Here is a 10,812-nt window from a genome sequence, read left to right on the forward strand (position 1 = left end):
GAAATGCTCACACAGATACTAGACTAGGAAGAGCCTTCTGGACAGTGTTACTGGTCATCCTGCTGCTTCATCTAAATGAAACAACTTTTCTAGATGGCAAGGTTAGGGAAGTGCATGGTCTCCTCCTTTTCTCTCTAAAGGCAACTCATTTTGTCCACTGATCACATGGTGGGGGGAGGGGAAAATGAGAGGACTAGCATTTTCAATCACATTTCCTAGATTTTTCTTCTTTCTTGTTTAATTGGGAAAAAAGAGACCTTATGGAGAAATGAGCAGGACAGTGATAAAAATGAAGAAACCATTAAAATCTCAAACAAAGAATGAGTGTCCTGTCCCCAGGCTTCCAGTTAATCCTCTAGGACCATAATCTCCACATTGTGCACTTGGTGCTGGTGCTTTTCTATCTCAGCCCATAACCTTCTGCTCAATCTTCAGCTCAGTCTCCAGGAGTTTTGCCTTCAGGTTCCTCAGCCTCTGGGTCTGGAGCAGGATCAGTTTCAATGATGGTGTGTCCATCCTCAGAAGTGCTTTCCACAGGCTGGTTGGCAGAGGTCAGGACAGACTCTATGGCCACCAGCTCCACAGGGCTTGCCACCATGGTGACGTTGCCCAAGGTCCCAATCCTATATGACATCTGAGCTCAGCAGTGTCAGGTTGAATGAGGGGTGGATGGTCTCTGCATCAGGGGACTGGTCTTGACAGAAGAGACAATAATTGCATAGCAAAAGAACTGGGAGCCAGAAAGCAGTATGTGGACAGTCGCAGGGCTGGAGGGTAGCCATGGCAATATCGACCATGATGAATGATTGGCCCATTGGTGCTATAGAAATGGACAAGATGATGATGAACTGAGGCTGCTAGACGGAGGGGGGAGGGGTTCAGGATTGTACTAGAGACCAAGCACTGTAGGTAGGGCCTTTTTTGTGGTTTAGGATTGTTCATGGGCATCAGTTCCACATTCTGCACTGAGATTTCAGCCTGTGGTCCTGTGCCTGCTTCTTTTCTCCTCCAACTGGAATTCTAGGTCTGTCAGAATGTAGAGAAGGCATTCTCCTTGCTCTGTCTGGCTCCTCCTGTTGTCTAAAACTCTCTTGACTATGTCCATCAGGCCAAAAGTGAGGGCAACATTGTTAAGGGTGGCAGCATCTGTAATCTGAAAAGGAGCCTGAAAGAGCCTTTGCTAACCATCCCTAAGCAGCTCCTCTATTTCCTTTTCTATGTTTCAGACCACTTCCTTCATGAACCCCACATCAGCTATGCTCTTCCAGAATATCAGGGTATCCTCTGAAATCTCTTCCCAGGTCTTTCAATCCTTCCTCAGTGGCCATGGTAACAACTGCTGTGAGAGCTGAGTTCTACTTCAGCCCAGCCCCCTCAATATTCTCCTTTGAAATGGAAGTCTGTATGAGTCTTCCATCAGCTGAAATGTGTGTCTACACGATATTTGTCTGCCGCCCTGGCACTGGTGCTAGGGCACTGCTCATTAGGAGGTCAAATTTGGTGCTTCTGCAAGTATTGCAGCAAACCTTCTCATACTGGTTAAAGTCTATCTCCCAATGGTATATCACTTTCCTCTACATGATCCCATCCAGATGAATGGCTCTCTTCCAGTCCTTCAGGTTAGACTTGCCAGACAGAAAAACAAAATTTTGGGTCTGATCAACTGATCATTGAACTTGACACATTTCACATTAACTCCTGAACATGCAAACTGCTTCCAGAGGAAGATGGCTTTACTTTCCCACAGGTGATAGGAGGATCAATTTCCATCTCTTCCTTTGATTCTATGGTATTAGTGTCAGTCCTTTCAACAATTTTGTGTATTGTGTAGGTTCCTATGACTACAACCCCTACATTGTTCTTTGACTATTTCATAAATCCCTTGCTACACAGGCTGTAACTACAAGATCATTTGTATTTTGCTGTCTTCAGGGTTCTCTCCTTTTTGTTCCCTTCAGTTGGCATAACAGCTACATCCCCTACAGAGACAATCACTTTAGCATTGGCCAACTTTCACATGAAGTCAGGAGACTGAGAACTCATCTCTGGTGGGTGAACAGCCAGTTGTAAAACTATTTTCAGTCAAGTGGTAGAAACAAGAACCAAATCGCAAGAGGCTGAAATCTGAGTAAAGAAATGGAAATAACACATTGACAACTTTCTAAAAGTCGATAGTGGAACAAATAAATGACAGAAGGAAAAGAAGGACTTGTAGGCCCTCAGAGTTGAGAGAAGTGGTTTGTTTGGGATATTTTAAGGTGGAAAAGACCTGAGCCTGTATATAGGCAGCTAAAAAGGAACCAATGGAGAGGAAGAGAAAGAAGATGCAAAAGAAAGAGAGAATGATTGATGGAGCAAAATCCAGAGAAGCTGGAAGGCATCTGATCCAGAGCACGAGAAGAAGGGTTGGCTTTGGCAAGCTGTTCAGAGGATAGCAAGTCATCTACTTTTTGTTCAGTGTCCTCTGGGATAATTTCACAGGTCTATCTGTGTTTTATATTCTCAGAGGGAGACCAGCCCCCTTCCTAAGTAGAACCATATTGAAAACTCTCTTATTCATTGGGATTACAGAAGGAATTTGCAGCTACCACTGAGGGTCATCCTATGCAGAGTCTTGTCACAATGGGAGTACCTAGAGAGACAAGTTTATCACAGGATGGAAACCAATATTCCTCAGAGAAATAAGGCATAGACCTAAATAGATAGAGCGCACTAGCAACTTCTCTGTTTGGCATTTTTAGGCCTTCTCAACATGGTTACAACGTGCTTTCCAAACTTATTATATACTCCTTCATACAGTCTCCAGTTCAGAGAAATTGTCCTTGCTCTTCCCTTATGCATGACATTCTATCTTTTTTCTCCATGCCTTAGTACGGACTGTCCCCCATGCATGGAATTCACTCCCTACTCACCTCTGACTCTTACAACCCTTCCAGGGTTAGCTCAGACACAACACTTCCTACAAGAAGGCCTTTTCTGGTCTCCCTAGCTGCTAATGTATTCTTTACCCAGAATATTTCACAAAGCTGATTGGTGAGTGCCCCACCTGATCCTCTGTTTCAGGGAGAACAAAAATGATCCTTCCCTTTACTCTCTAAACATCTTCTCACCACATGCATTATAGCTACAAGGGTTCTGTGCTCTAGTGCCTTTTCCATTTCTAGAACCACAATAAATCAATACTGCCATGCTATAGGTAAAAGTTTCTTAATATCCTTCCCCATAGCTCCATTCACCATTCTTGTAAATTTCCAAACCAAAATACCACTCCCTATCCAATAATCTCCTATATGTATTTTCTGCTCTTGTTAGAATGTAAACTCCTTGAAGGGAGGGACTCTTCGTTTTTATATCTGCATCCCCAGCAGTTCTTGGTACATGTTAAGAGCTTAATAAAAGCATTCATTCTTTTTCATTCAAGTTGTCTCCCTAAAAGAATACAATCCTTGAGGGAATAGACTGCTTCATTCTTGTCTTCATATCCCCAGGACCTAGAACAAACTGGCAGTTAGCAGGGGCTTAATACATGCTTATTGATTAATTGATATAAAATCTTCTCTTGGCAGAAATGTTTTACAAAGCAAAAATATTCTCCTATTACGACAAAGCAGGGATGTTTCAGTATATTTCTAACTTTCTAAAGTCAACAATGCTGGGGACAACCAGGGTTTCACATTTCTAACCCTTTTTGCTAGGCTTGAATGAATACTGGATTAGATAGTCTACTACTCTGCCCAAGTCTAGGTATTCTTATATTTCAATAATTTCTTCCCAAACATTTGCGTATGTTATGCAGACCTAGCATATGCCAGAGGATTCTTGTTAGAAAAAAATTGGATAATCACTGTTTTGAAATTTAAAAAGAAAAAATAAAAGCAACAGGTTATGCAGCGGAAAACTACAAAAGTTCTTAAAAAGGTGTGTGTGTGTGTGTGTGTGTGTGTGCGTGTGTGTGTGTGTGTGTGTGTGTGTGTGTGTTCCATGAACTACTTTGGCAGTATGGTGAAACCTATGGATTCTTCCTCATAATAACGTTTTTAAATGCACAAAATATATAAGATTGCAGAGGAAACCAATTATATTGAAATACAGTTATTAAAAAACATTAAGTTCACAGACCTTAGTTAAGACCATTTAATCTAGAACAAGAATCTTCAGGCCATGACACACAAAAAATGCTAGAACAATTAAAAATACAGTTTGCCTTCTTCATTTAGGAAAAGCAGCCATATTTTTTTGCTGGAGCACACTCTAGGTGTCAGGAAGGAGACAACAACAGTCTATAGTCTCCTTATTGGGGCAAAAGACAAGATGGGGAGAAAGAAAAAGATGGAGGAGGTAGATATAACAGAAGAAAAGGAAGAAGAAGAAGAGGGGATGAGGTAGAGGTATAAACAGAGACTGGAGAAAGAGAGAGGGAATGGAAAATTTTTAAAAAGAAGAAGAGGAAGAAAGAGGGGAGGGAGCATCTTCTTACTTTTCCCTAGAGATTCCGTTCCCCTAAGATGTCTGTTTTTCATAACTTCTTCATGTCTTCTTCCACTTCCAAACTCATCCATCCCTTAAAAGTTGCAAGCCTTTTACTTTTGTTTTTGTTTTCATTTGTTCTTCCAATTCCACTTTCTACCTTACTTGGCTACACCAATTCATCTAAAGGACATGGAGATGGCCCAATTTTCTAAGTCTGTCTTCTTGTCTAATAATAGCAATCTATACAATCAATTTCCCTGACCCCAGACTGACAAGAAAGCTTCTAACCCATACTGATTTGGGGGAAGAAAGAATTATTACTGACTCAAGAAATTTTAAATGAAAGAAAATAAGTGAGGACTTGGCATGCTACTTCTGGATGGTTGTTGACTTCTGCTCTGAATCTAAATTTATTGAAAAATGAAATAAAGAAAATATTGATTGCCTTTTCACAAATTTCTGTCCAGCATTTATTCAACTTAACTTGCCAAGACCACAAACTAAGTGGAATAAAATCTAAGAAGACACAAATGGGCAGTTACAAAAATAGACGAAAGATTTCATTTGAAGAACCTTCATCCACTTTGGTCTTAATTGAATGTATTATGTACAGTAGTGGCTCCAAGAAAGAAAGAGGTCAGGTTCCGTTATGTTATTGATTTATAGGGTTCCATTTGAAATCTTAAGGTGATAATTAGAACCTCCCACCCCCCACTGCCTGTACACACACACACACACACAGAGAGAGAGAGAGAGAGAGAGAGAGAGAGAGAGAGAGAGAGAGAAAGAGACGTCCACATATAGTAATTTCACAAGAATCTGAGGATCTGTGAAGTGTTTTAACCTCTTGATCACAAGCTGTTCTTTTCAAGTGATTATCAATGTGCAGTTATCAAAAGGACATTTCAAATGTCTTCTGTGCACTACTTGCTACTTTCATGGCTAAGAGGGCAAGATGATGTGACTGAATTATTGACAGGAATCTCTTCAGTGTGCCTCATGCTATATTTATGGTGACTTCATTACTTTTCTTTTCCGCTGAGGGTTTTATGATGAACTTGTGGAACAAACAAGAATGAAGGAAGTAATTTCTTCTAATCTCCTTCTAATTTTCTGCTCCTCAGTAGAAAAGGGGAATGTTTAAGACCCATCATTCTTCACCACCCCTACCCCCTCCCATAGCTCTAGGAGAAATAAAATCATGACAAGGCCACAGGGGATTAGAACATGAGGGCTGAAAAATTAATGCAAATTCTACAGAGCTTAAAGTTCAAAGTGTTATTTTTAGTTCAATTGAGTATTGAGACCACTGCTAAGAGGGGTGATTGATAAGGCAAGATGCTTATAGTTGTAAACCATACAAGGAGCTCCATCATCCTGGCAAATACATTTCCTCAATTCAAGGATAATCAGGAAGCAAAACATCCCACCTCATAAACAAGAAAATAAACAGGCTGAATGTACAGGGATAGAATGTACAAAGAAGAATCAATAACTATGGGCAATTTGAGAATATTTCAAAAGACCTTACTTCATCTCTATGAATAAAAATGTTTCCAACTTTATATTGCAGAAATGGAATGCTACAAATTCAGACTCAGTGATGAGGCACATTTTGATGTATACATAATAAGTGAATTATGCCTATGAAAGGTGCAATCTCACCTTAGTTCATGTGTATGAACTGATATTGAGTGAAAATAAATAGATCTAAGAAGATATTCTACATAATAATTACAGTAACTTAATACTAAAAGGAAGTTGAATTCTGAGTAACTGTAATGATCAATCTTGGTCCCAAAGAGTAGGTAATGAACTAGATCTCCCTCTTCTCAGCAGGGGCTAAAAACTATACATAATTTTAAATATAACTGTTGTATCATTTTTTTTCTTTTGACTTAACTTTGTTGTTGTTGTTACAATGGAAAGCTCAAGGAAGCAGAAGGAAGAGGAACTGCATCTCCAGAAAATAATTGGATGTAAAAAACAAAAGACATCAGTAAAACATTAAAAATAAAACATTAAAAAGTGTTCTACAACTTACGACGTGACAGGGGAAACTGAAGTAGTTACATACATAGCCAAATGACAATACTACTGTTTATCTACACAAGATTGATTTGCCTGGAACTTTATATGTTCTTTGATACATGGTAATTGCTGCATATTTATGTACCATTGATACATCTGCTTGTTAGTTATGCATAAGTTTACTGTTTATTTGCAATATGCTAATTTTTATGCATGCTCTGTTATTAGATAATATCAATTTATCATATTTTTGTTGTATTTCTTACATATTTTGATGTGACATATGCATACAATATACTCTTCATGTAATTGAGATCTGCAGACACTAGAGAATATCCACATTATGAGACTGGAAAAATATGCCCAAACTTAATTTAGTTGATTTGCTGGAGAAATGTCTAACTGAGGGGAAGAGGGAGGAGTAGAAAGGAGTTGGTCTTTGGAAGTCAGGACCTAATCAGAGAAAAAATGTATTTAAACACACACAAACACACACACACACACACACATGCTTGCAACCAGTAATCCCTTTATGAGGTAGATCCAATATCTGAGTGGATTAGAAAGGAAGCAATGGTCCCTGGATGAAAATGATCTGCTACATTCCCATAGTAACCTTAAAAAAAAAACAGCAAAACACTAAAAAAAGTTAGTCCACTTGATTGAGCCCATTTGAGGAGGAATCTGTACTAAGCAAATTTGGAGGAACACACATCTGTGCAGAGGTAGAGGAGAGACCCCAAGACACCCATTTGAAGCTATAAGAACAGAAACAAGACAGTGTCAGCTACCATGAAGAGTTCAGCCAGGACTCTGGGAGAAAAGCTGACTGGACACAAGGAGTGTTAGGATAGATACTATGATCCTTAAAGCCCTCCCCTGGAACTATAGACCCCAAGTTATATATTATATTATATATATATTATATATCTGCTTTCTCCACTTGGTCATGTCCTGGGAATATGAAACTCTTCTTTAAAAAAATGTTTACTTTGTCTTTTAAAACAGTATTAACTACACAGACATTTGTTAGCCTGAATATGCTTATTGGAACTGAAGTCTAGAAGTGGCAACTAAGGGAGAAACATCACTGGAGAAGAAAGAGGGCTAAATTTAACACTATGGCATTTTGCAGAGCACTATCTCTAACTAGGGGCTCAGAGCTAAAAATTTAAAATAGACAGAGAGCATTTTGGTTCCTTCTATTACAACTTCCCGGACTTGTAAAAAGATAAAAAAGATGTTATATGAGCCTTGAGAGGAAAGGCTAAGTTTAAGAAGTCACAAGGGAATTGACTATAAAAATGTTGACATATTTCTATGGTCTATAGGAACGAGAATCTGAAATTTTAGTCAGACCAACTTACTAGGAACTCTCTCAACACTGATAAGCAACAAGAATAATGCTTTCAGGTTATACCAGAATAATTAGAACAGTCAGTACTCTAATTTTCATTCAAGGACAGTGGACCTTCTCTTATCTAAATTTTGTATTTTTCCCAGCACTTAGCATAATGTTCCATATACAGTAGGCACTTAATAAATATTTTTTATATCAGCATATATAGATGGGCCACAGTAAGTCAGAGTCACTGACTTTCTCAGCCCTTTATTTTATTTTATTTTAATATTTAATTTTATATTCATAGCTTTAAATTGTTTTTTGCTACATTGGTTGTTTTTCTTCTAGACTGTAAGATCCTAAATTGCATGGAAGGAATTTGGATTTTCACTATGATCTGGAAATTCTGCAAAGTACCTGGATTGCTCTTTGGCAAATGGGAAAACCGAACAGATGGATGATCCTGCTGATATAGTAAACCTGTGCCATCAGGGATATGCTCCATATGTCACCATGACATGATGCTGACAACTGTGATAATGATTACTCTTCAACAGGAGAAGATGGGCTCTCTTATTCTAAGGGAGGAAGAGGAACAAATCTCAGAATCTTAGAGCTAGAAGAAATCATAGAGGCCAAGTAGTCCAAGTCACACGTGACCAAGAATTCCCCTTATAACAATCCCAGTTCTCATTCAGCTTTCGTGTGAAGATCTCTACTGAGGAGATTCAATTCCCTGCCAGGGCAATCTGTTCCCCTTTTTCAATAACTCTAATTGTTCGGAGGTCAGAAATGAAAAGATGCAAACTGTGTGAATCTTCTCCTGTATTAAAATAGTATTGAGCTTGATATTGTAGTCCATACCGGACTTTGAAGTAGCAAGCTCTGGTCTGACTTGTTACAAGGCTATATTTGTATGGCAGGAGTTAGTAAATTGGCAGTGGCATCTGAGATGGCAAATTTAATTTTGAAATAGTTACTCATTTCATATTAATAGAATAATGAAATCAAATTACGGACATAGAAAGGCCACAAAGAAGGAAAGTAGCCATCCCTACTGCTGCTTTTCATTTTCTTGCAGTATCTTCTCTTTTAAATTCTGTGTTTGCTAATGGAAGGTAATAAATCTCATTTTAGCATGTTAGCTCAAATTTTGAGCTATGAATTCTCCAGAATCAAAGAACAACCTTTACCCAATTCCCACCTGAACAACAGTCCAGGTGGCATCCAGCCTCTGAATGAAGACCTCCAGTGAAGAGTGGCCCACTCTACTTTTAGGTGCATCTGACTGTAAACAATTTGATCCCCCGTCCCCCACCCCTTACGTGGGGCCCAAATCTGCCAACCAATAATTTACCCTCATCGGTTTTAGTTCAGCCATTGGAGGGAAAAAAGGACACTTTTAATCCCTCTTCTATATAAAAGTGCTTAAAATACATGAAGACAGTCATTATGTACACTGCTTGCTCCCTCACCCTCCACCCAGCCTTCTCTTTTCCAGGCTAAACCTCTCCAGTTCAACAACAGATCCCCATGTAGCTTACTATCTGATCATCCTCTGAATGGATTAGCCTCACTGTTCTTTCTAAAGCATGGCACCCAGAACTGAGCAGGACACTCTCAATGTGGTTTCGACAAGGCAAAGTAGAAATAAAGCCTCCCATACAGGGCACTTTGTCAACTTCAATGCTGTATAGAAGAACATTAGTTTTTTTCTGTTTTTCAACTTGCCCTTGGCTTCTGGTCTACTTAAACCCCCCCTCCCCCCCCCCACCCCCCAGATCTTTGCCTTTCTATAGTCACAGAATCACAGAATTTTAGAGTGGAAGAAACCTCAGCAGACATCTCCTCGAACACCTAACCAGAAAGGCTCTGCACTCTAACACATCCAACAAGTGGTCATCCAGTCTCTGCTCTAATTAAGAACTCAACTCCCAAGGCAACCCAATCCACTTTTGGACAGCTCTAATTATTAGGAACTTGTTTTTCTTTTCCCCTGATTCCTAGCCTAAATTCAACTCATTGCAACTTTCTGCTGCTGGTTCTACCCTCTGAGACCAGTAATATTACAAGTAACCCAGTGTTATCTCCTCCATGCTCCAAAATCTTTCAAAGCAATTCTATCTGCCTCTTCTTTCATTACACCATCTGATTATATAACGTACCCTGCCCTGATAACTTGAAATCACTTATGACAATTGGGTACTTCTCACCATCCCACCATTTATTAACAGTTTCAATTCACTGTTTTTGTTATTTTTGCTCTAAGCTTCCCAGGCTCCCCATGATCCCCTCTGGATCCCATTCTGGAGTCAGAGTAAACTGAAGGGGTTGGAGGAATATCAAAAAGTAGTTAATTTTTAATCCAAAGAGTAAGTCAATGGCATGTTAGCACATGGGGAAGAAACTGGTCCTTTAAGCTTAAGCTTAAAGTTGCTTTTAACGTAGCATATTAAGGTTTTCAAAATACTTGATCTCATTTTTTCCCAATCAGATGGATTATTATCACCATCTCCACTTGAGACTAGGAAATTAAGGCTCATAAAGGTTAAGTAAACTTATCCATGGTCATAAAATTAGTGTCAGAGGTGACACTGCTCTCTCCTGTCTGTAAGTCTAATATTCCTTTCACTACCCTACTTGGCCTCCTTTCAATAGAAGGCCTGGGAAGAAATGTAAATTTATAATATTTATAGCTTACATAGATACAGCACTTTAGGTAGACAATATAAGTATAAAAGTTTCCACTTTACAGAGGAAAAAGAGAGGCAAAGTCACTTTCCCATAGTAGCTAGTAACTGTTGAAGCAAGATCTCTTAACTCTTATCTTGAGGTCATATGCTTACTTCAACACTACAGCTTGTCTCAATATCTTAAAAAGAACACAACAGCCAATGAATTTATTTCTCTATTGATTTTGTTCATAAACTTGTTGTTCTTTTTTTCCTTTCTTTTTTTATGGTATCTAA

At 38.9% G+C, this 10,812-nt stretch overlaps 1 pseudogene; it reads right to left on the reverse strand.

The window, feature by feature from the left end:
- Nucleotides 1-347: 347 nt before the first annotated feature.
- On the reverse strand, nucleotides 348-3,119 carry LOC118847209 (annotated as a pseudogene).
- Between the last annotated feature and the right edge of the window lie 7,693 nt (nucleotides 3,120-10,812).

Source organism: Trichosurus vulpecula, chromosome 4 (genome assembly GCF_011100635.1).
Source record: "Trichosurus vulpecula isolate mTriVul1 chromosome 4, mTriVul1.pri, whole genome shotgun sequence".
Classification (NCBI taxonomy): domain Eukaryota; kingdom Metazoa; phylum Chordata; class Mammalia; order Diprotodontia; family Phalangeridae; genus Trichosurus; species Trichosurus vulpecula.